A 26691-nucleotide genomic window follows, 5' to 3' on the forward strand; every position below is an offset into this window, starting at 1 on the left:
TGAATCACTAGTGCTTATAATATTTTCTTAATTACATAAATACAAACTTTGTAATTGTTACCAATGATTTCAAAGTCCCTTCAATCTTTAACACTTAGTGCTCTGGGGAGAATGAGCATGATACAATCCATTAGACCCGTCTTTAGACTTCTCTGTCATATCTTAGATGCATACCTTGATAAAATATCAGAAACTCTATTTCTGTTATCAAGTTAAGGAAGGGAAAGAAAAGGGAGAGCACAAGAATTTATTAAATATCTACTCTGTACCAGATACCGTACAATAGCTTTATAAATATTGTCTCATATTGTTTGATTTTAAGTGAGGTAGTTACTATTATTATCCCTATTGTGTAGTCAAGGAAACTAAAGAAATAGAAGTTAATTGACATAACTAAGATCATACAGCTAGTAAGTTTGTGAGACTGGATTTGAACTCTGACCATCCTGCCTCCATCAACAATGGTCAGTTGAATGATGATGTTGTAAAGCATATTGCTAAGAATTTGATAGTAAGAGAGAAGCGAGGGGGGGTGTGTATTTAGTGTAGGCAGATTTATGCAAAATATTGGCTGAGAACGAGAGAAAAAATATAGTATCACAGCTAGCTGATATAGTTGGATTAAATGTTTGTTTTTGTTTTCTTTTCATTCAAGGCAGCAGAAAGGAGTCAGTAGTTAGAGATTAAAAATTCTGCTGGAGAGACCAACAAAGAAAGGAATCATGAGTGTTTTGCCATGTCAAGGAGAAAGATTATCTCTTCATATAATACAGAAATGAAAGTAGAAATAATAGGATTTTGAGTGTTATAAGATGAGGAATGGGGGAAAGAAAGAGCTCTTGGCAAATTAGCTTCAACTTTTTTGGTGAAATATGTTAAGACCAGGTCTTCAACTTACCAAGTGTGGTGAGGGAGAAATAAAAGGTTTGAAATATCTACTGTGGTGAATGGGAAAGATTGACTTCCAGTATTGAGGTTTCAGTTGAGATTATATAATGTAAAATTGTAGTGACTTTTTTCAGCTCTACTCAGCAAACTATTTAAAAAAAAAATGAAAAAGACATATCATGAGAATGACCCAAAATTTAGTGATAGAACAAAGGGACAAAGGATTTAAGTGAATAGTTACAATATAGAGTTGAACCAATTCACCAATGAAATGGGATAGTAAAGAAAATAGAGAAAAGTTAATGTCAGAGGATGGCTTTACAAAGAACAGAATGGTCAGGGGAATGGAACCCATAATAAGGAACAAAATTAGGAGTCATAAATCATTGGGCAAAATAAAACAATTAAATATTATGATTTAATAAAGGAATTTAAAGTTTAAATTTAAATTTTTAATTCAGAATTAAAATACTTTCTGTGATGTCAAGTTCAAGAATATGATCATTATTATGTGTATCTGTGGTGGAGTAGAGGGCATAGGAATTAAATATACTGAGCACCTGGGAATTTGGGGTTTTTAAGGAAGCCTTAGAATCCCTGATAAAATGCCCTAGTATGAAGGTAGAAACAGGAATAGAAAGAAAGACTGAGTCAGTAGCAAACTCAATGAGTCAGGAAGAAGAATGGCCTAGGTATCAATAGAATACGGTCTTTATATCTGGACTCAGTGATAATTTTGATAGCATGAATCTTGAAGGAAGAGAGCTTGCTAGACAATAGTAGTAGGTTTGCTTGAAAGTGGCAGTGGGAAACCAGGGGTGTTCTAACTGCCCTTTTTAAATGAAATATAGACAGTTTTATTCAAATTAAACTGAATATCTAGTACAATGTATTTATTTATGTGAGAATTTTTCAATGTGTTCCTATTCCAAAGTAATTTAGTAGAAACTAGAATCTTTAGTAGCCCACTTGGGAACTTCAGACCTACTATTCTGATTATTTTTTTTTCTCATTATTCTTGGACAACATTTGGCTTTGAAAAGAAAGGTTTTTGGTCTTTTCAATTACTTGTTAATAAGGTGAGACTGTGAAAACTATAACCATATGACCCAATTTGGAGTCAATATTGGCATCAAACCTAGCTTTTCTAATAAAATTGACAATATATCTTTCTGCTTATTCAAGAGTCATGTTTAACTTATCTGCCAAAGCTGATAAATTGATGGGTGCAACGGAAAATCTTAAATGTGAAAAGTAGAAAAAGTTGGATAATATAGGATAGAGTACAAATAATATTGGAGATGATAGTCAGTGATTTCATGTCAGAAAGAGGAAACCAGGTCACTCAGTAATAGAAGATAAAAATCAGAAAGGAAAAAGTTTAAAATGAAAGAAAGTTTCATCATTGTTAATTATATAGCAGGATTTCCAGAGAGCACAGTGAAAGGGACAGATAGGGAGATGCTAAATTAGATCAAGGATAGAGAATGGATACTATTTAGGTGCTCTTGAAATTTTTGGGACCAATATGTGCATTACTTCTACTTTCTTTAAAAGGGATCTACATTGTGCTATAAAAAATTATTTTCAAGGAAGTGGAGACAAGATGAAGGCAGAAACTGACAGGAGCCTCAAGCCTTTCCAAATGCTTTAAATATTAACTTTAAATGAATTTTAGGTCATCAGAACCCACAGAAAGATAGAGTAAGGGGAGACCCAGAAAACCAGGGGCAGGCCTTATGAATCAGCAGCAGTGGCAACAGTGGTTTCCAAAGACCTCAGCTGGTCAGAAGGAGATTACAAGGATCTTTTTGCTTGCACTTAGGCAGGACTCTGTTGCTTTGCCCATACTGACATCCTGGATATAGTCTTAGCTCACAGTCCCATGGGGAGAAGGAGCACTAGAACACTAAAACTCACAGCTAGAGTGGATCAGGGAAAAGAATGCCTAGAACCAGAACATAGGAAAGGAGAGTAGAAAGAACTGAAAACTTTCAGGTCCCTAGAAATATCTCTGAATACAGTTGCAAAATGTCTGAATCTTGGCACATAACACACTCTACCTTGGAAATAGATCTCTATTTTAATGAAAAGTTAAAAGACAAGTAATAGACTAGGGAAATGAGCAAACACCAGAAAAAATTCTGTTCATAGAAAGTTACTATAATGGCAAGGAACATTAAAACATAATGAGAAGAAAATAACAAAGTCAAAACTCTTACATCCAAAAAGGAAAAGTAGGAATTAGTCTCAGGCCATGGGAGAACTCAAACAGGATTTTGAAAATCAAGAAGAGAGGAAGAGAAAAAATTGGGAAGAGAAATGAGAATGATGCAAAAGAAAGTACAAACAAACTTATGGGGATAAGAATACCTTAAAAAACAAAATTGGCCAAATAAAAAAAAAAGATACAAAAGCTTATTGAAGAAAATCATTCTTTGAAAATTAGATTTCAGCAAATGAAAGTTACTGACTTTACAAGAAATCAAAAAACAATAAAAGAAAATAAAAAAATAGAAAACAATGTGAAATAGCTCCATGGAAAAAACAATTGGCTTAAAAAATTAGATCCAGAAGAGAAAACTTAAAATTATTGATCTACCCAAAGGCCATGATAAAAAAAAAAGAACCTAACCACTGTCTTTTAAGAAATTATTAAAGAAAACTGTTCTAGAATTAGAGGGTAAAATAGAAATTCAAAGAATGCACTGATCATCACCTAAGAAACATCCCAAGATGAAAACTCCCAGGAATATTTAGTCACATTCTGGAACTCTCAGGAAAAGGAGAAAATATTGCAAGCAGCCAAAAAGAAACAATTCAAATGTTGTGGAGCCATAGTCAGGATAATGTGAGATTTAGCAGATTCCATAGTAAAGGATTGGAGGACTTGCAATATGATATTCTAGAGAGCAAAGGAGCTAAGTAACAGTACTAGGAAAAAGGGAGAGATGGAATGGCATAAGTTATCTTCCAGAAATAAGCAAGAAAAAGCATTTAGGGTCGAAGGGAGGAGAAGGGGAACATGAGTGAATTTTACTCTCATCAGAATTGTCACAAAGAGAAAATAACTGACACATATCCATACAATAGGGATATAAAAATCTAAATTACCTGAAGGAGAGGAAGGAGATAGAGAAGAGAGTGTAATCTTAGAAGCAAAGGCATAGTAGGGGAGAGAATGGTCAAAAGCAAAGCTCTTTTGAGGAGGGATTGGTGAAAGAAGAGAGAGGAAAAAAAATAAAATAACAAAAATAATCATAAAAAAGAATTCTGAAATATGTTTCTCTGATGAAGACCTTATTTCCCAACTTCTGACCATAAAAAGTTACCATGGTGACAAGAAAGATCAAAACAATCAGAAGAGTCAAATACATATGTGTGTGTGTGTGTGTGTGTGTGTGTGTGTGTGTATTTCAAGAGCCATTCCCCAAATGATACATAATTAAAAGATATGAAGTTTTCAAATGAAGTAATCAATAATAGTAATCAAGCTATTTATAGTAATATGGCAAAAAAAGTACTCTATCTCACTATTGATTGGAGAAATGCAAATTAAAATAATTATGTGGCAGTACCTCATACCTATTGGATTAGCAAATGGTCCAGAAAAGGAAAATTACAAATGTTGGAGAAAATGTGGGGAAAATGAAACATCAAAGCATTGTTGGTGAAATTGTGAACTGATTCAGCCATTCTGTAGCGCAATTTCCTCAAAGGGCTATAAAACCAATCATACCCTTTGACCTAAAATTACCACTACTAGGCCTATATCACAAAAGAGATTTAAAAAAAAAAGATATTTTTTAAAAAAGAGGTTAAAAAAAAGAAAGGGCCTATATGTACAACAATATTTGAATCAGCTCTTTTCTCAAGGAAAATAATTGGAAATTGAAGGGGTTCTCATTAATTGAGGAATGGTTGAATAAATTATGGTTTGTGATTGTGTTAGCACACCATTGTTCTATATGAAATAATTTATTTCATATATGATATGAAATAATTTATTTCATATATGAAATAATTTATCAATTATTATGAATGCCTAAATGACACACAGTATATTTGGTCCCTTCATATACTTAAACCCATAATTAATGAACTTTCGTTCCCATTTAATCTTTTCAAACCAAATCAGAATGAAACAACTTCAAATGAAAATGACATTTAATCAAAACAGAATGATGAGGTACATTATACACTGAAATTAAGATCAAGCTTTCCCCCAAAGCTCTTGTACCAGTGCATCTCTATATAAGCCAGCTATCTTTGTTTCCCAGCCTTACACTTCTCTTTTCCCAATACATTAGAGTATGGGAATAATATAATATAGTTCATGTATTTCATGGGCTCACACTAAGAATGGTTATACCAAACCTGACTTCTGGTCTATTCATATTATTTAGACTTCTTTCTCAGACTTTTGTTTTTCTGTATCCACCGTTATGTCTCCCCTATCCTTTGACTAAATCTTCAAATTCAATATCTTAACAGCTTTTATTGTCAAGACCTGGATAGAAGTTGTCATTTTGAAGGAACTTTACACAATCTTTTAAGAGGTATATATTAGACAGAACATGTAATCCACTCTCATCTAGGAGTACATTTTTACCTATAATCAATTTGTCTATATCTGGATGTTCTTCTACAAGCAATATAAATAGAAATAGAATTTTGAGTGTCTGAAAAATAATAAAAGAGCCTGAAAATAATGAAGGAATATGAAACCTGACAAATTTCTAGAATGTTCAATTTAAATTGAAAGATAAAAATAATAAATTTGTATAATACTGAATAAGAAATGCCTTCTTATTAGTAAGTTCATTTCAAATCATTTCAAGAACGTGACTCTCCATGGGAACTTAGCCTTTCTCTAACCCTATGAGACCAGGAATATGCCACATGTGTTTAGCTTCACCTCTACAATCCCAAGAACTAGCCACTCCATGGGACACAATAGGTGTCGGGGAGGGTTGGCCCCCTCCCTGACATCTACATTTATCAAGTCATATCTTGGAAGCACATCTGGCATTTCCCTCTTCTGTACTTGCATTTCAATAGATAAGCAGGTTAGCCCTTTTTCCTATAAAATCAGTCTGGGTTTATTTTTCATTGGGCTTCACCCATGGGGAGACTATTAATATATCCGCCTGGGACTAACACTTTTTCCCAATTGAGCTGCAACGGGACCCCCAGCTGTGCTCCTAGATCGGTGATATACACTATCTCTCTCTCTCCTATCTTAGTCATAGTTTTCCTTATTCTTTATCTTTTATGTATTATTTGCTATATTGGTTGTTATTGTAGGCAATCTATTCCGTGTATTGTATAATTAAACTTTATGTCCACTTTAATTGAGTTATAATTTTATTTTCATTTTAATTGAGTTAAAAAAGGCTATTCAAAGGAGCGTTCCAAACCTATTCTTAAATTAACAGAACAAATCCTTAAGATATTATATCAATTGATAGTATTATTTCACTGGTCATAGATTTATTAAGAATCAAAAAAGGGTTCTTTCTCTATCATTAGCTTAGGTAATTTTCACTATCATCTTTTCCTTAGAAATTTCCATTCTCATTAAGTAGTCATTGGTTTGTGTGTGTGTGTGTGTGTGTGGGTGTGTGTGTATCAATATTACATATATATGTAATTTTTTTCTTAGAGCTCATTATTGTCTCTAAACCTGAATAAGAATTGTTTTTTCCTTGTAGCACCTGTTCTACTTTTTGCTGTGACCCAACATGTGCTCTGTACTGTGACTAATAGATGTATCCCTATGTTGAAGTAATATCAAATGCCCTCTAAGGCTGTTTCTAAGGCCAGACCTCAATCTGTAGACAAAGTTGATGATCACCGGCTGTTTGTAGTGATGACCTACCCCTAGTGAATAAAACTAGAAATATGGGTGGCAGACTGTCCTTCTGGCTATTGGCAAATAGTGCGCACAGCATGTAGATGAAAGATAAAATTATGTTCCTCCTGTTGCTGTGATACCCAAATAATATCACTTTCATCTGATAATTGAAAGGGTAGAATGGAACTTTGAATAAGCATGTCTACCATTTATACCAACTTATAACATGCACCGTGGTTAACAAGAGTCTTGTTGGAGCCAAACATTTGGGCTTTTTCTGTCAGTTTTTATTAAGGGTCAGTTCTAGTCAATAGTTTAGTTTTTTTAATGTCGTATTCATTGTCTACATATTCCTTTTTATATACTACTATGTTTCAAGCATTCAAACTCTGCTGCAGTGAGCATAATTCTAATGGGCTGGCTGTTGTTTGAATGTTAAATGTATGTTTTCTTAAAAGACTTTTATGGAGAACTTACAAAAGGTGGTCAGAAGAAGTGATACAAGAATAATTTCAAGGTATTTTGAAAAAATTTTGGAATTGATTATGATATAGAAGATATTGGCAAAGGAAAGCCCAACATGAAATGCCCACATCAGAAAAGGGACTGCGCTTTATGAGTGAAGCAGTAGCTAAAAAAAAAAATTTGAGATGCATATATTTTGAGACTTTCTAACTCAAATATTTATATGGACATTTGTGTCCAACCTATAGCAGAATATTCAAAGCTCAGGTTGGTCCAATTGGCCTCAGTCAGACATTAGCATAGTGATATCATTTTGATTCTCCTCAAGAACCAAATACAAAAACCATCCAAGTCCCTGATTATGTGTATGTGTTTATAGGTTGATAGATACAGAAAAAGGGATCTAAGTCTAGAGATATATTTATATATGTACATATAAATACATACATATTTATATATGTACTACATATATGTAGTAGTGACAGCAGTGATGTAAGAATACATTGAAGTTGTTATGTATATAATTTTTATGAAAAACTTGTAGTCTAAGGATCTTACTCCCCAAAGGTCAATTAAAGACCATGACTTAATACTGTGATATTTTAGTGGATGAATATGAGTACTCCCTATATCAGTAAATATTATAACTTATCTACATTTTTTCAATTTGTCTGAATCTTGTTTGGTTTTTCCCTTAAAACCATGTATTGGCTCTATACAATTATATGATTTTTAATTGTCCATTGATATTAGTTCAGCACTTAAACTATTAATTCATTACCTTTTTTTTTTTTTTTTTGGCTTGACCTTTCTCCTTTTCAAATCATACATTTCCTTACTCTATTTATTGCACATGAATTGTCATTAGTAACATGCTGTAGTCTATTTATATTGTCATGTTTCTCTCCATAAACATTTATGCCACCTGCAATTCTAATTCTAGTTATGGCCATGTTCCATAATCCATACAGCATCACTAAAGTATACATTGTACATTGTGAGATTAAGATATATATTAAAAATATATGATGCATTTTAAAATGGGTTTCCATGTTTACCCATTCATGTATTTAAAACAAAGGCAAATGACCCATAAAATCAATAGCTAATAGTCAAATGAGCATAGTCTCTTTCAAAAGATGATATGGTTTTATGAAGTTCAACTCTTAGTATCCTACTTAATAGGATATTCCAGTAGTAATTCACTACAGCTTGTTGATGTTGTTTAAGTTCAAATTATTTCAGTATAAAACAGAAAAAAGGTGATTTTTCGAGATTTACCACATTCTTTGGCCTGGACTCTCCTTCTAAAGGAAGTATTTAAGAAAAAAATTCTGGTAGGCCATTATTTTCTCCATCTAGTTTGCATGTCCCCTGGTAATCAAGTCACTATATCATATCCGTATAAAGGAATCATTAAATAGTATTATTTCACTGATAAGTTTATTAGGAATCAAAAAAAGGTTCTTTTTTTCATTCTCATCTGATGAAACCAAAGGGCAATAATGTTCACATTTCACTTTTTAGCTTTTTTTTTTCAGTGATTATAAATAGTTTTTATTGTGCAAAGTTTGTTTAATTCAGAAAGTCAATATATCATACATTTGTTAAGCACCTTAAACTATGTGTAAGATAATGTTCTGGAAATGACTAATATTAATTCAAGAAGAAAAAAGCCTTGCTTTTTGATGAGTGCTGGAGATAAAGCTTTGGGGAAAATATTTGAATATTCCACATAAACATTCATATTTCAGGGCAGGTTTGGGGCCATCTTTGGTTAATGCAGAACTAGTTCTTCAATATATCAAATACTTCAAAAACTTTACATTATATTTTCAGAGTCAAAGCAGGAAAATAGCCAATCAAAAGTGGGAAAATACTCATTTTTTTGATTTTCATATATTAAGCTTTACTGGATGGAGGGTAATAGCTGACCTTCTAACTTGGTAATAACTGAATCATTAGCCAGTGATAGGTCTATATGACCTATCTCCTTTTCTAAACATACATTTGCTGAATCTGTTTATTGCACATGGATTGTCATTAAAATATGCTGTAGTCTATATTGCCATGTTTCTCTCCATCAACATCTATGCCACTCTAAGGTGTACATTGTGAAATTAAGATACATATTAAAAGTATATGATGCAAATATAAAATGGATTTCCATGTTTACCCATGCATATGTGCATGTATATATAATACATATGTATGTATATATATATGTGTATATATGCATATATATGTATATGTGTGTGAGTGTGTATGTGTATATATATATATATATATATATATATATATATATATATATATAAAGAGAGAGAGAGAGAGAGAAAAAAGAGAGAGAGAGAGAGAAAAAGAGAGAGAGAGAGAGAGGCAAATGTAACTGTGTAAAACCAGGACTTCTTGTATGCAAAGCTATAAATTTGGAAACATTATTAAATTCATGTCCCTAACAGTGCAAGCTTCTTTTTTTTTTAATTTAATAGCCTTTTATTTACAGGTTATATGCATGGATAACTTTACAGTATTAACAGTTGCCAAACCTCTTATTCCAATTTTTCACCTCTTACCCCCCCCCACCCTCTCCCCTAGATGGCAGGATGACCAGTAGATGTTAAATCATAAAAATTAATTACATAACAAAGGTATATGACCAAAAGTTTTTGTGTAAAAAAGAATTGACTTGGAATTTGTTTAGTTTGTGAAGGAAAATGAGGTGGGTAAGGAGATTGGGAATTCAATGTAATGGTTTTTAGTTATTTCTAGAGTTTTTGTTGGGGTAGTTGGTTTGTTTTACTGTTCTTGGAAATGATTTGGTTGATTCATGTGAGGATGGAGGTTCTCAGAATTGGTCTATATAGTTGTTGTTGAAGTATTAATGATTTCTGGTCTGCTCTTTCTAGCTAGTTATGTTGAGTTTCAGGCGTTTCGGAAATATCCTGTTGTTTTTTTCAGAAGGTTTTATTTCATATATACTTTATTCAGCATTCTCCTTGATGGGTACTCGTTTGTTTCTAGCACTAAAAGGGGTGCCAAAACATTATGCACATCGGTTTTTTCTTTATATTTTTGGGATATAAGGGTAGTAACATTGCGGATCAGGGGTATGTTAGTTGATAATTTTTTGAGATAGTTCAAATCTTCAAAATGATTGGATTGTTTAAACCCCAAAATGATCAATATTCAATTTTCCCACATCCCTCAAATAATTATTTTTCTGCATTTTAGCCAATTGACAGGTGTGTAGTGTATTTAGAGTTTAATTGCTTTTTGATTTTGACTTGGAGATCTTTTCATGACTAGAAATAGTTTTTTCTTCATTGAGAATTGTTTGTTTATCCTTTGCCTTTTTTCATTGAGAATGGCTTGATTTTTATAAATTAGAGTTAATTTCTATTTTTTGGAAATGAGGCTTTATTGGAAACTTTTTGATTGTAAAATATTTTGCCAGTTTTTGCTTCCTTCTAATTTTGTTTGTATTAGTTTTGTTTGTGTAAAATTTTTTGGTTTGGTATAATTGAAATTTTTTTTTGTGATGTAATATTTGTTTTGCTGCTAAAGTTCCTTCCCTTCCACAGGTCTTGAGAGGTAAACATTCCTGTGTTTCTCTTTTTTAATAATTATTTTTTGCCTAGGTTATGAAACCTTTTGGATTTTATTTTGGTGTATGGTGTTAATGTGGATTAATGCTGGTTTTGCTATTAGTTTCAATTTTCAGTTTTATCAAAAGTGTTGTTATCCGTTGGGGTTTTTTTACAAAGACTAGGTTGCTTATTTGTGATGTTTTATTCTTGAACCAACCTTTTGATCAACTAATTTGTTCTTAGTGAATACAAATGGTTTTGGTTTTGTTATAATATATTTTAGATTGGTAAGCTACCCTTTTCTTTGATTTTTTTTTAATTTTGAATTTTGACTTTTGTTTTTTAGATTTTTGTTGTTTTTTTTAGTTTAAAAGGTTTTGGGAGTTTGATTAGTGGCTAAATAAATAATAGTTTAGGTTTTGTTTTTATTATTTTTGCCCCAAGAGTATTTAATTTTTTCAATGGTTAGATTGCTTAATTTGTGTGGTGGTCTGTAATTTTTGTTAAAGTTTTGTTTTTGGCAGATAGATTCAAATATTTTTATCGTAGTTAAATGGAATTTCTCAATTTGATGTTGGATTTTGTTAGTGATATAAAGAATGTTGATGATTATGTGGGTTTTTTTTAACAAATTTGTTAAAGTTGATTTTTTAATAATTTTTGTAGATTTGGGGTTTTTGGTATCTTTTATTAAAGGTAATTGGTTTCTTTTGCCTTTTTTTTTTTTTATTTCTATTGTTAGATTTTAAAGGAATAAAGTAAGGTGATAGTGGAAACTTTGTTTCTACGATTTGTTGGGAATGGTTGGTTTGTTTCCTTACTATGATGACTGATGGTTTTTAGATGCGTGATTTTTTAGGGTTTTATTTATTTCAAGTGTTTTTAGGAATGGATGTGATTTTATCAAATGCTTTTTCTGCATTATTGAGATGATCATATGGTTTTTGTTAATTTGGTGTTAATAGGCCAATTATATTGATAGTTTTCTAATATTAACAGCCTGGTATTCCTGTATAAACCTACTTGATCATAGGTATTATCCTGAGATGATTTTTTAGTTTTGCTAATTTTATTTAAGATTTTTGCATCAATTATTCATTAGGAGATTTTCTAATTTTTCTTTCTCTGTTTTCAACCTACTTGATTTAGGTATTCTGTACATGTTCTGTGTATAGAAGGAATCTGGTAGGATTTTCATTCCATTTATCAAATAATTTATATAGCATTAGGGGCCAATTGTTCTTTAAATGTTTGGTAAAATTCATGTAAACCATCTGGTCCTGGGATTTTTTTGGGAGTTGGTTAATTGCCTGTTCTATTTCTTTTTTCTGAAATGGGACTATTCGCAATTTACTTCCTCCTCTGTTGTCTGGGAAGTCATATTTTGGAGTGTCATCATTTCACTTAGGTTATCAAATTTATGGCATAAAGTTGAGCAAAATAACTCTTTTATTTTCACTTCTTCATTGGTGGAAAGTTCTTTTCATTTTAAGACTACTAATTTATTTTCCTCCTCCTTTTTCTAACAGATTTACCAAGGCTTATCTATTTATTTTTTTCATAGAACCAACTTTAGTTTTATTAATTAGTTCATAGTTTTTACTTTATTTTAATTTCTCCTTTTAATTTTAGAATTTCAAATTTAATATTTGATTGGGAGTTTTAATTTGTTTTTAGTTGAAGCCCAATTATCAATCTTTTTTCTTGTTTTTTTAAGTAAGCCTCTAAGGATATAAAATTTCTTATTACTGCTTTGGCTGATCCAAATTTTGGTATGTCTCATCATTGTCGTTATTTTGAGGAAATTATTAATTGTATCTTATATTTACTAGTCCCAATCATTTTTAAGATGAGATTGTTTGTTTCCAATTACTTTTTGTTCTATTTCCTCAACTTTTTGTTGAATGTGTTTTTATTGTCATGATATGAAAAGAAAGTTTATTATTTCTGCTTTCTTGCATTTAATTTTGAGGTCTTTATGTCCTAATATATGGTCAATTTTGCGTAGGTTCCATGAACTGCTGAGAAGACAGTATATTCCTTTTCTTCTCCATTCAATTTTCTCCAAAGATCTAAATACCTAATTTTCTAATATTCTATTACTTCTTTTAATTTCTTTCTTTTTGTTTTGTGGTTTGATTTTCTAATTCTGAGAGTGAAGGTTGAGATTCTCCCATATTACAGTTTTGTTGTCATTTCTTCTTGCAACTCTAACTTCTCCTTTAGGAAGTTGGATGCATACCACTTGGTGCATGTATGTTTAATTGATATTGCTTTCATTGTTTATGTGCCTTAGCAGGATGTGTTACTTTCCTTATCCTTTAATTAGCATTTTGGTTTTGCTTGATTCTGAGATAAGGATGGCTCCCTTCTTTTTTTGACTTCACCAAGCATAATAGATTTTGCTCCAGCCTTTTCCTTACTCCATATGTATCCTCCCTGTTTAAATGTGTTTCTTAAACAAATTATATGTAGGTTTGACTTTTGATCCGTCTTGCTTATTCTCTTTTCTTTATGGGAGTTTTCCTATCCATTTACGGGGTTAGAATACAAATTATTATTTTTCTTTGACCAACCCAGGTTAGTTACTTTTTCTTGCCTCTCAACCTCTTTTCCCCTTGAATTTAATTCTTCTTTTGTATAGATGGCCCTTTTTATTCCTTCCCCCTTTTTAAATTTTTTCCTTCCTTCCTTTTATTATTTTTCTTTTCTCTTTCTTTTTTTAATGACGAGAGAATTTTAAAACAAATGTGTGATTATTTTTTCTTTTGAGCCAATCCTGATAGAGTAAGTTCCAAAAGTTCCTTTCCTTAACCCAGATATGAGAAGTTTTTGCCTCTTTGTGGATGTGGTTTCTTTTTATCCTCCTTCCCATTTTTTCTGATATCATCCTTTTCCATATCTACTTCCCTTTTTTATTTATATTGTAAATTAAATTATATTGTTTTTTTTGTATATCAATAGAAAAATTTTGAGTTATTTTATTTTCTGTATTCCTTGAGTTTTATGGTTGGAGGTTAATTTTTGTTTAGTTTCTGGTTTTTTCTTTGAACTAAATGGAATTTTTGTTTTATTAAATGTCATTTTCTCTTGGAAGAAAATGTAGTTAGTAGTTATTGTGATTCAAGTTCTTGTGCTTTTGAATATTATTCAGGTTTCGTTTTTAATGTGGAGGTACAGATCTTGGTGATCCTTTTGTGCAATTTGTTTTAAATTTTTTTTTTTTTTTTTGTTGCTGTAAAATTTTTTTTGATTGATAGTTTGGAAATTTGCCATATTATTCTTGGGTTTTTATTTTAGGTTTTTTAGAAGGTGTTCTATGAATTTTCAATGCTTGTTTTACTTCTAATTACATCTGGGCAGTTCTTTTGATGATTTTCTTATAAAATAGTATCTAGCCTCTTTTTTTCATCATAGTTCTTAGAAAGTCCAATAATTCCTGGATTATTTCTCCTAGATCTATTTTCCAAGTCTGTGTTTTGCAAGTAGATACTCATGGTTTTTCCCAGTTTGTTTTTTTTTTGCTTGACTGATTTTGCTTCTAATGAATCATTAGTTTTATTGTCAGTTCTAATTTTAAAGAATTATTTTCTTCTTAGTTTTTACTTCTTTCTGTATATGTCAATTGAGTTTTAAATGTATTGTTTTTTTGGAATTTTTTTCATTTCACCAATTTTTGTTTTTAGTAATTATTTTCTTTTCCAATCACAGATTCTACTTTCTTGAGAGTTCTTTGTCTTTCCAATTCAAATCCTACTTCAGTGAATTTTTTTTATTCAATTTATTTTTAGATTTTTTTTTTTTCCGTTCAAATTTTTGTTTCTGATTCCTGGATTTTTATTTTTCATGATTCGGTTGTTGCTTTAGTTTTTCTTCATTATTCTAATTTTGAGACTTTTGTTGTCTTCTAGAGAGCATGTAAAGGAGGACAGTCTGATATTTTGTATTTGTTTCTTCAGGTTTTGACTTTTTTTCTGCATAGAAGCTGTAATTGTTCTTTCATCTTTTTCATGTTTAAAGCTTTAGGTGTTTCTATAAAAGCCTTCCAAAAGAGAGATGTAAACGATTTCAGCCGAGGATGGGAGTGCTGAGGAGAGTTTCCTTCCCCAACAGGAGGTGGATTCCACTGGCTGAGTATTAATGCCCAGTTGGCTGTGGGAAAGGAGCCAGGCTAGAGACTAAAGGATGAAAGTGTCACTGCCCCAGGCCAGAGCCTCTTGTGGGACTGTGAGTAATAGCAGCTGACCACAGACCGCCAATTCTACCGAACTCTGCCCGGAACTCTGCCCCAGCGTCTCTGCCCGACAAATCAACCCTGGGAAAGCTCTATGGCCCCAAGCCGAGCCCCCCACTGTGCAGAATGGAGGCTAACCCGGGCTGTGTCCTCCTGCTGTGCAGGATCACAACTGCCCCAAGGAAAAGCCCCATACTGCGGGTTGGAGCTTGTGCTGAGATCTGTGCTTTCACTTTTGGTTTGAGGCTCTCCTCAGAACCTAATTTCTCTCCCAGTCTATGCTGATCTCCTCCCTGGCCCCAGAACCAACCTTTTTTGGTGAGACTGCAGATTTTCTTCGGCTGGTGAGTTGTTCTACTTCTTATCTTTACGAATTGTAGCAGTCAAAACTATTTTTGAGGCTCGATATAATATTGATAGAGAGGGTAAGAAAAGAGCTTAGAAAGTCGTGTGTGCCTTCTCTGCCATCTTGGCTCCGCCGGACACAATGCAAGCTTCTTGAGGACATTTCTGATCTTTATTTGTAAAGTATAATTGGATTCAGTTGAAAGGGTCTCTAAGGTCCTTCCTAGCTCTAAGTATCTGATGTTATGGGAAGCAATAGAATATAAAAATAGTATTATATAGCTTAAATAATACTAGCATTCACTTGTTCCTACTTTACCATTTGTCCATTATTTATTAAGAATGTCCCACTAAGAGGAAAAGGCACTCAAATACTAAAATAAATTTTCTTTCTTTTTTAATGTCTCAATGAAAACAGCATTTCACTAAAACCCAGAAAATAGCAAATTATATAATGATACAGGAGGAAATTGCTTAATTTTGATGTTTTATTTAAAAGAATAAAAATTTATATTCACTGATAATTTCAGGAATTGAGAAACAGGTTTACTAACTTAATACAATCATTAATAATCCTTTCATGTCTATAGAAATCATATGTAGAGTAAATAAATGTAGATTTCGATGAAATAGAACCCTTCATCTCCCATTTTATATGGATAGTTTTTAGGTTAAAAAGATATATTGAATATTTATATTGCATCTATCTATTTAATGTTTATAAATTTTAAATTGGTATTTTTACATACTTCTTTGAAATAAAGTGAAGACGTTGGAGAATGGCTGAATAAATTGTGGCATATAAATATTATGGAATATTATTGTTCTGTAAGAAATGACCAACAGGAAGATTTCAGAAAGGCCTGGAGAGACTTACATGAACTGATGCTGAGTGAAACAAGCAGGGCCAAGAGTTCATTATATACTTCAACAACAATACTATATGATGACCAATTCTGATGGACTTGGCCATCCTCAGCAACGAGATCAACCAAATCATTTCCAATGGAGCAGTAATGAACTGAACCAGCTACACCCAGCGAAAGAATCTGGGAGATGACTAAGAACCATTACATTGAATTCCCAATCCCCATATTTTTGCCCACCTGCATTTTTGATTTCCTTCACAGGCTAATTGTACAATATTTCAGAGTCTGATTCTTTTTGTACAGCAAAATAACGATTTGTTCATGTATACTTATTGTATATCTAATTTATATTTTAATATATTTAACATCTACTGGTCATCTTGCCATCTGGGGGAGGGGTTGGGGTAAAGAGGGGAAAAATTGGAACAAGAGGTTTGGCAATTGTCAATGCTGTAAAGTTACCCATACATATAACCTGTAAATAAAAGGCTATTAAATTAAAAAAAAAAAGAATTAAAGTGAAGACTACATTTTAATAAATTCAAGGTACCATACTTAAGGAGTCATGATGAAAAACTAGAACGTGATCAAAATTGGCCAAGCAGAATAATTAGAGAACTGGAGAAAATTCCATGACTCAAAACAAGGAAAATTTAGCCTGAGAAAGTAGTACTTAGACTGACAAGATAATCATCTCTTTTAAAATAGTATTTTATATATTCCCCAGTAAAACAAACAAACAAACACAAAAAAAAAGAAAGTGCTTAGCATTCTTATTTTTTATTTGATAGTTTATTTTTTCCAATTACATGTAAAGATATCTTTTACATGTATCTTTATATATCACTTTTATAAGATTTTAACTTCCAAATTCTTTTTTTCCTTCCTCTCCCAATTCTCTAAGACAGCAAGAAATCTGATATAGGTTATACATGTACAATCATATTAAATATATTTCCACATTAATAACGTGAAAAAAAAAGGAATCAGAACAGAAATAAACAAAAAAAAAAAAAGAAAGAAAGAATAAAAATACTAAAATAGTGAAAATATTTTCACTTACCTTCAAACTCTTTAGTTCTTTCTTTGGATGTGGATAGCATTGTCAATCATGAGTTTTATAGTGATTATGTTGGTTCACTGTATTGCTAAGAGCTAAGCCTATTACAGTTAATCAACATGCGATGTTGCTGTTATTATGTACAATGTTCTTCTGGTTCTGCTCACTTCACTTAGCATCAATTCATGTAATTCTAGGTTTTTCTGAAATCTGCCTGCTTATAATTTATTATACCCCAATAGTATCCCATTGCATTGATATATCACAACTTGTTCAGCCATTCCTCAATTGATGGGTATGTCCAATTCTTTGTGACCACAAAAACTGAGGCTATAATTATTTTTTTATATGTGGGTCTTTTTTCCTTTTTTTCCCCATCTCATTAGAATGTATTGGCAGTATTGCTGGATCAAATAGTGACAGTTTAAGTGTCTTTTGGGCATAGTTCCAAATTGCCCTCCAGAATGGTTAGATCAATTCACAACAACCAACAATTTTCCTACATCTTCTCCAATAGTTTATTACATTCTTTTTCTGTCATATTAGCCAATCTAATACATATGAGAAGTTTAATTTGCATTTCTCTCACCCATAACGATTTAGAACATTATTTTTTCATAATTCTATCCATAACTTTAATTTGTTTATCTGAAAACTGTCTGTTCATGTGCTTTAACCACTTATAATTTGGAGAATGAATGGTATTCTTACAAATTTTACTCCATTCTTTGTATATTCAAGAAAGTAGGGCTTTAATGAAATCATTTGCTGTTAAAAAAAAAAAAATGTTTCACAACTTTCTACTTTCCTTCTAATTTTGATTGCATTGTCTTTGTGCAAAACTTTTTAATTTAATGTATTCAAAATTATTCATTTTGAATTTCATAATGTTCTGTATATCTTCTATGATTATAAATTCTTCAATTCTCCATGTTCTGATAGGTAAACTAATTCTTGCTCTCTTAATCTACTGATAGTATCACATTTTGTCTTTTCATGTTTTTTTGTGTCTGACCTTATCTTATAAGATATATAATGTGAGATGTTGATCTATGGCTAGTTTCTGCTATACTATTTTCTAGATTTCCCAGTAATTTTTGTCAAATTATTGAGTTCTTAAGCTAGAAGTTGGAGTATTTTGTATCTATTAAACAGTAGATGACCAGTCATTTACTACTATGACCTGTGTGCCTAAACTATTTTACTGAGTCACCATTCTATTTCTTTTTTCTTTTCTGAGTAAATTAAGGGTAAGTTACTTGCCTAGGGTCACAGAGCTAGGAAGTGTTAAGTGTCTGAGGCCAGATTTGAACTCAGGTCCTCCTGACTTCAGGACTGGTGCTCTATGTCACCACTCTATTTCTTAACTAAATAGTTTTGATAACTGCTGCCTTATGAAAAAGTTTTAGATCTGGTATAATGACCACATTCCTTTGCAATTTAAAATTAATCACTTTGATATTCTTAACCTTGTGTTTTTCTAGATGAATTTTATTATTTTCTAACTGTATAACATAATTTTTGGTAATTTGATTGGTATGACACTGAATAAGTAAATTAATTTAGGTAGAATTATAATTTTTATTATGTTAATTTGGCCTACTCATGACAATTGACATTTTTCTAAACATTTAGATCTGATATAATTTGTATGCAAGTGTTTTTTAATTGTATACATATAGTTACTGTGTTTGTACTAGCAGGTAGATTCCCCAAATATTTTACATTAATTAATTATTAACTACATCAATTAATTAGGCAATTAATATTGATGTAAATAGTCATGGATTTTGCTCAGATTGCCAGATTTATTGGCATATACTTGGGCAAATATTTCCCAATACTTGCTTTAATATCTTCTTTTATCCCACAAAAGCAGCTCCCAGGTTTATTAGCTCAATAATTTTTATTTTCATACCTTTACCTGCTTCAAGCAAGCTTTTTGTAATCAACATATTGTAGGACTGTGTTTTTTGATCCACTTTACTATGAATCACTGATAGTTGATCATTACATAGTCTTCCTGTTAAGTATCCCTCTAACATTTATCATAATTTTTTTCCTGTCATCTTAGGCAATCTTAAAGGTAGTACCTCAGAGTTGTTTTAATTTGCATTTCTCTAATCAATGGATTAGATTAAATTAGACTAAATACTCTAAATTTTTTCATATAACTATATATAATTTAATTTTGTCATGAAAATGCATATCCTTTGACAATTTATCAATTGGGGAATGATTTGTAGTATTATAAATTCAGCACAGTTTATATATATATATATATCATTAGAAATGAGACCTTTATCTAAAGGATCTACTGGATCTAAAGATTTTCCCCAGCTTTGTACTTCCCTTTTAGTTTTGTTTCTTTTGGTTTTGTTTGCACAAAACTTTTTTAATTTAATGTAATCAGAGTTGTTCATTTTGCTTTTCATAATATTCTCTAATTCTTCTTTGGTCACAAATTCCTTCCTTCTTCAAAGATCTGAAAGATAAATTATTCCTTGTTCTCCCAATCTGTTTATGGTATTGTCCTTTATGATCCCAATCATCCCAAATCATGTACCCATTTTGACCTTGTTTTGGTATGAGGTGTGAGATGTAGATCTATGCCAAGTTTCTGATATATTATTTTCTAGTTTTCCCAACAATTTTTTTGTTAAATAATGAATTCTTATTCCAGAGATTGAAGTTTGGAGGTTTATCAAATACTAGATTATTATAGATCTTGATTACTGTGTTGTGTGTATCTATTCTGTTCTGCTGATCCACTGCTTTTTTTAATAGCCAGTAACAAATTATTTGATGACTGCTGCTTAATAATATAGTTTCAAGTTTGATACTACTTAGCCACCATCCTAAATATATTTTTTCATTAATTCCCTTGATATTCTTGACCATTTGTTCTTCCAGGTTGTCTTGTTCAATAAAATTAGTTTTGCAGTTTCATTGGTATGGCATTGAAAAAGTAAATCGGTTTAGGCAGAATTGTCATTTTTAATATATTAGTTTGGCCCAGTCATGAACAAGTGATATTTTATCAGTTGTTCAGATCTGACTTCACTTGAGTGAGAAGTGTTTTGTAATTGTGTTCATATAGTTCTTGGATTTATCTTGGCAGGTAAACCCCCAAATATTTTGTTTTTTTCTACAGTAATTTTAAATGGAGTTTCTCTTTCTCTTGCTGATGAGCTTTGTCAGTAATATACAGAAATGTTTATGTTTGTTTATTTTATGTGTGTTTCTTTTACATCCTATAACTTTGCTATAGCTGTTAATTGTTTCCAGTAGGTTTTTGGATGACTTTCTATGAGTCTCTAAGTATATCATCATATTATCTGCAAAGAGTGATAGTTTTATTTCCTCATTGCCTATTCTAATTCCTTTAATTTCTTTTTCTTTTCTTATTGCTAAAGCAACATTTCTAGTACAAAGTTGAATAATTGTGACACAAAGGGCATTCTTGTTTCACACCTGATTTTAATGGGAATGAGTTCAGCTATTCACCATTACAAAATACTTGTTGTAGGTTTTAGATAGGTACTGCTAATTATTTTAAGGAAAGCTCTTCTTCACCCTTATGCTCTTTAGTGTTTTTAATAGGAATGGGTGCTGTATTGTCAAAAGATTTTTCTTCATCTATTGAGAATTATCATATGATTTTTGTTGATTTTGTTATTGATATGATCAATTATGTTAATATTTTTTTCCTGATATTGAACCAGTGCTGCATTCCCACTTGGCCATAGTATATTATTCTCCTGATAAGTTGCTATAATCTCTTTGCTAATATTTTATTTTAAATTTTTGCATCAGTATTCATTAGGGAGATTGGTCTGCAATTTTCTTTTTCTGTTTTGACTCTTCCTGGCTTAGGTATCAGTACACATTTTTGTCACAAAAGAAATTTGGCAGTACTGCTTCTTTAGCCTATTTTTCCAAATAGTTTACATAGTATTGGAATTAATTCTCCTTTAAATATTTGATGAAATCAATTTGTAAATCCATCTGGCCCTGGAGATTTTTTCTTAGAGAGTTCATTAATGGCTTATTCAATTTGTTTTTCTAAAATGGTACTCTTTAAGTAATTTATTTTTCTTCTGTTTATATGGAAAATTTATATTTTTGTAAACATTCATCCATTTAGGTTAGATTGTCACACTTGCTGCCATACAGTTGGACAAAATAGCTCCTAATTATTGTTTTAATTTCCTTAACATTGGCAGTAAGTTCATCCTTTTCATCTCTGATAATGGTGATTTATTTATTTTCTTTCTTTTTTATAATTAAATTAACCAAAAGTTTATCTATTTTTTTATAAAATCAACTCTTAGTTTTATTTATTAGTTCAATGGTTTTCTTAATTTCAGTTTTTATTAATCTTTCTTCCTTTAAGTTTCAGAATTTCTAATTGGATATTTAATTGGGAGGGGGTTAATTTGTTCTTTTTCTAGCCTTTTTAGTTGAATGCCTAATTTATTGATCTTCTCTTTCTCTATTTTATACATGTAGCTCTTTATAGATATAAAATTTCCCTTAAGAACTACTTTGGGAGCAGCTAGATGCCACAGTAGATAGAGCACCAGCCCTGAAGTCAGGAGGACCTGAGACTCCTGGTCTCAGGCACTTAACACTTCCTAGCTGTGTGACCCTGGGTAAACCACTTAACCCCAATTACCTCAGAAACAACAACAACAACAACAACAACAAACACACACACACACACACACACACACACACACACACACAAAGAACTGCTTTGGTTGTATCCTATAGATTTTGGCATGTTGTCTCATTATTTTGTATGATGTCTCACAATTGTCTTGGTTGAAATTATGGATTGTTTCTATGATTTGTTGTTTGACTCACTCATTTTTTTACAATTAGATAATTTAATTTCCAATTGCCTTTTATAAAAGTTTATCTTTCCCTTCTCCTTTATTGAATATTATTCTTATTACATTGTATTCTGTAAAGGAAATATATACTATTTTTGCCTTTCTGCATTTGATTGTGAGTTTTTTATGCCCTAATACATGGTCAGTTTTTGCGACGGTACCATATACTGCCAAGAAAAAGGTGCATTCCTTTCTTTCCCTATTCTCTTTCTCCAGAGTTCCATCTTATCTAGGTTTTTTAGGATTCTGTTAACCTCCCTAGTTTCTTTCTTGTTTATTTCAGGTTTAGATTTGTCTGCTTTTTAGAGAAGAAGTTTGAGTCCCAGTTTTGCTGTCTATTTCTTCCTGTGACTGGCTTAAAATTTTCTTTAGAAATTTGGTTGTTCTACCACTTGATGCATACAAGTAGGATAATTACTACTTCATTGTTTATATTATCCTTTCTAATGTTGTACTTTCCTTCCTTATATCTTTTAATAAGATCTACTTTTATTTTCTTTATCTGAGATCAGAATTGTTACTTCTACTTTTTTTTTTTTTTACTTCAGCTGAAGAATAATAAATTCTCTTCCAGCCTTTAATCTTTACTCTGTATGTGTCTCTCTGTGTCAAATATGTTTCTTGTAAACAACATATTATAGGATTCTTTTTTTTAATCCACTGCTGTTTGCTTCCTTTTTATGGGGGAGTTCATCACATTCTTATTCACCGTTATAAATACCAGCTCTGTATTTTCTCCATCCTATTTTCTCTCTAGTATATACTGGTTCAATCATTCCATCCTCAACTTTTTTTTTACCCACCCCACTCACTACTTTATCTCCTATCACCTTTCTCCTTTCTCTTAGTAGTGCTTTTTTTTAAACCCACTCTACCCCCATTTTATCTTCTATTACTCCTTCCCCCCTTCTCTTTCCTTTTTTCCTAGTTTTTCTGATCTCCCTTCTATCCTTTTCTTTTTTCTTTCTCCTCCTATTACTTTTTAGGGTTAGATACATTTCTGTACCTAACTGAATACTTATCATTCCCTCAGAACCAAAACTGATAAGATCAAGCATTGGACAATTCTCATCCCCTTCCTTTTTTTCCCTTGATTTTAATAAATCTTTTGTACCTCTTCATGAGAACTAATTGTCCCATTATACCTCCTCTTTCCTCTTTTTCAAGTACAGACTTTTCCCCACTCAATATCTCTTTCTTTGTTGTCATTATATCAGAGTCCATTCACTACCACACCTAAAGTCCAAGTAATGCCTAACTCTTGTCTACCCCAGTGACAGATTTTGCAAGAGTGACAGATATCATTTTCCCATTTAGGATTGTAAACTGTTTAACCTTTAAATAATATGTATTTCTTCCCTCCCCCAGTTTACCTTTCTATGCTTCTTTTGAGTCCTGTGTTTGTAGAGTAAATTTTCAGTTTAGTTGTTTTTTTTTTCAGTAGAAATAATTGAAAATCTCTTAGTTCATTGAAGCTCCATCACTTCCCCTGAAAGATGATACTGAGTCTATCTAGCTGGGTAGTTAATTCTTGGTTGCAATCCTTTGTCCTTTGCCTTCTGGAGTATGGTATTCCCAGCCCTCAGATCCTTTATTGTTAGAAGCTGCCAGAACTTGGGTAATCCTAACTGTTACTCCTTGATATTTGAATTATTTTTGTCTGGCAGATTGCAGTATTTTTTCCTTAAAATTGTAGTTCTGGAGTTTTGCAACAATGTTCCTTGGGGTTTTCCTTATGGGATCTCTTTCCAAAGGCAATTGATATATTCTTTCAATTAATATATCCCCCTCTGTTCTAGAATATTGGGGCAGTTTTCCTTAATGATCTCTTGAGGAATGCTATCCAAGCTCTTGTTTTCATCATGACCTTCAAATAGGCCAATGATTTTTTTAAATTGCCTCTTTTGGCTCTATTTTCCAAGTTGGCTATTTTTTCAGTGAGATATTTCACATTTTCTTTCATTTTTTCATTCTTTTTTTTTGTTTGTTTGATTGATTCTTGCTGTCTCACAGAGTCATTAGATTGCATTTGCCCTGATCTAGTTTTTAACTGGCCCTGAGATTTTTTTCAATTAGCTTTTGTATCTTTTTTTCCATTTGGTTAATTCTACTTTTTTTAAAAGGAGTTTTCTTCAGACAATTTTTTCCTTCTTTTTCCAAGCTGTTGACTCTCTCATGCATACCTCTCATTTCTTTTCTCATTTTTTCTTCTACCTCTCTTATTTGCCTTTTAAAGTCTTTTCTGAGCACTTCTAAGAAGCCTCTTTGGGCTTGAGACCAATTTGTAATCACTCTGTGAAATTTCCTCTGTGGACATTCTGTGCTCCTCTGAATTTGTATTTTGATCTGCCCTGTCACCATAGAAACTTTGTATGGTCAATGTTCTTTTTTGTTTCTTGCTCATTTTCTTTCCTTTTCTTTTGATATTTCCTCTTTATTTACTTTTATGGTTGAGCTCTGCTCTGCTCCTGGGGTAAAGGGCATTCTGTCTCAAACTTTCTGGACAGTTTGTTCAAAGCCTTGGCTTTGAACACAGAAGCCTCTTGTGCTTGCAGAGGGTACCTTTGCCTGATCTTTTCAGAAAACAGACTAGGTTTGCAGAGTTTCCCTTCTGAGGTGGGACTAGAAGCTTCCCCATTGACTCGCTCCTCTACTGAGTTGACTGAGAGTCTTAAATGCTGATTTGCTGTGATTAAAACCCTCTTACCAGCTTTCCCAGAATCTCCCTGAGCTGGTCTGAACATGCTTTTCATCCCAATGATACTGACCTTTCTTGAAGTTTTTCCAGTCTATCTTGAGTTGGAGAGAGGTTTCATTTTATCAGACTCTGTTGAGAGGCTTGGTTTCATGGTGACCAACTTCCTGGCTTTACTCTGCCCTCTTGACTGAATCCCTGGAAATGACTACCTGATATTTGATTTGTTTCTTTCTGGTCACTTGTAGTATTTTTTTTCTTTATGAAAATCCTTTTTGATTTCTTTTGAGTACTGTCACAGGTTTCTTGTTGTAATGTCTGCAGGCTTTGGATATTAACCTGGTGTTGCATTGATGTGGCCCTGAGGCCCATGGAGGTACTTTGTGTCTAGGGTTTTGCTGAGGGGATAGAGTATAAGGCTGGCACTGCTAAAGTCTGTAGGGGTCTGATAGCTTATCTGGTTCTGACCTGTGGTCATAATGGTGGTGTCATCTGCTGAGGTCTGTATGGTTCTTCATTTGTCTATATTGAAGTCTATATTGAAGCATGTGGAGGTCTGGCCTCTGGAGCTTGCTTGTTTGGCCTGAAACTACATAGAAGTAAATGATGATTCCTAGAGCTGAAGTTTTTAGCCTCCTCAGTGTATGCTAAGGTATGCCTTGATCTTTATAATCACTCACTCCATCACACTGGGGAAATGGGGCTTCTGAAATGGAACTTATTCCTTGTTTGCTATGAGCCTTCCTGTCCTGGACCACTTCACCCTTCCTTTCCCCCCATCCCCATCTTTATCCAAGTGAGACATACATTCTTCTACCAATCTTCCAACTTTTGTAGGCTAAAAGACTGTTTCACCTCATGTCCTTACTGGTTCTGTTGTTCTAGAACCTGTCTTGCAGTATTATTTGTTTGCTTGTAGGCGAATTATAGGAGGCTTAGAACAGTTCATTGCTTTCTCCACCATCTTAATGATGGAAGTCTATTTCTAATACAAAAAGTCTTCAAGTATTTGGAATACATCCTTTTTTCTGCTTAAGGGAAGAATTAGAAGTAATGGATTGATGTTATAAAGACAGATTTAGGCATAATGGATACTTCCTAACAATTGGTTATATATAGAATTGTATGGACTCCTTTCAGAGACAGGGAGTTACTCCTCACTAGAAATCTTCAAGGAAAAGAAAAAAGAACACTTTGGGAAAAATGGAATAGAGAAAATTACAGTCTAAATATGGGTTAAATTATAAGGTATCAGAAGTATCTACCAGCTCTGAGATTCAGTGATCCAGTGAAGTCATATGATTCTAAGAGGTAGAGAAGGAAAGGCAAAAATAATGAAACAAGAAAATTGTTTTCCTCAATCTTTGTGAATCTGTCTTACGTTCACTAGAAGCAATAAAGGTTTGGGCAAAATATCTGTTACTGTAATGAAAGCATAAAGAAGAGTTTCCTTATAAATGAGGACATTTCTTTTTAACCTTTCATGCCCATGGGCATGGGCATGGTCATTGGCATGGGCATGGGCATATGTGTGTGCACACACATGCACACGTTAGTGCCACTGCAGGGGGGCATAGTGGGTAGAAAGAGAAACAGATGGTGGTGGCATAAGAAGAGCAGCCAGGAAGTTGGGAACTTAACAGGGGTCATCCTGAACACATCTTGACTATTTAGTTTTGCATCCCAATCGGGGGAAAGTTTTTTTTTTTTAAACTCTCATGCTATATCATCACATTAAAAAAAAATTATTATAATACCTATTTCTGATTTCAGAAGCTTGAAGTTGTTTAACT

At 32.3% G+C, this 26691-nt stretch overlaps 1 protein-coding gene across 2 annotated transcripts in view; it reads left to right on the forward strand.

Annotated features, from left to right (window-relative positions):
- GRID2 (glutamate ionotropic receptor delta type subunit 2) overlaps nt 1-26691 on the forward strand; it is a 1791455-nt gene that overhangs the window by 448474 nt on the left and 1316290 nt on the right. The gene's annotated exons all lie outside the window — the stretch shown is intronic.

This window comes from Sarcophilus harrisii, chromosome 6 (genome assembly GCF_902635505.1).
Source record: "Sarcophilus harrisii chromosome 6, mSarHar1.11, whole genome shotgun sequence".
NCBI classification, from domain to species: Eukaryota; Metazoa; Chordata; class Mammalia; order Dasyuromorphia; family Dasyuridae; genus Sarcophilus; species Sarcophilus harrisii.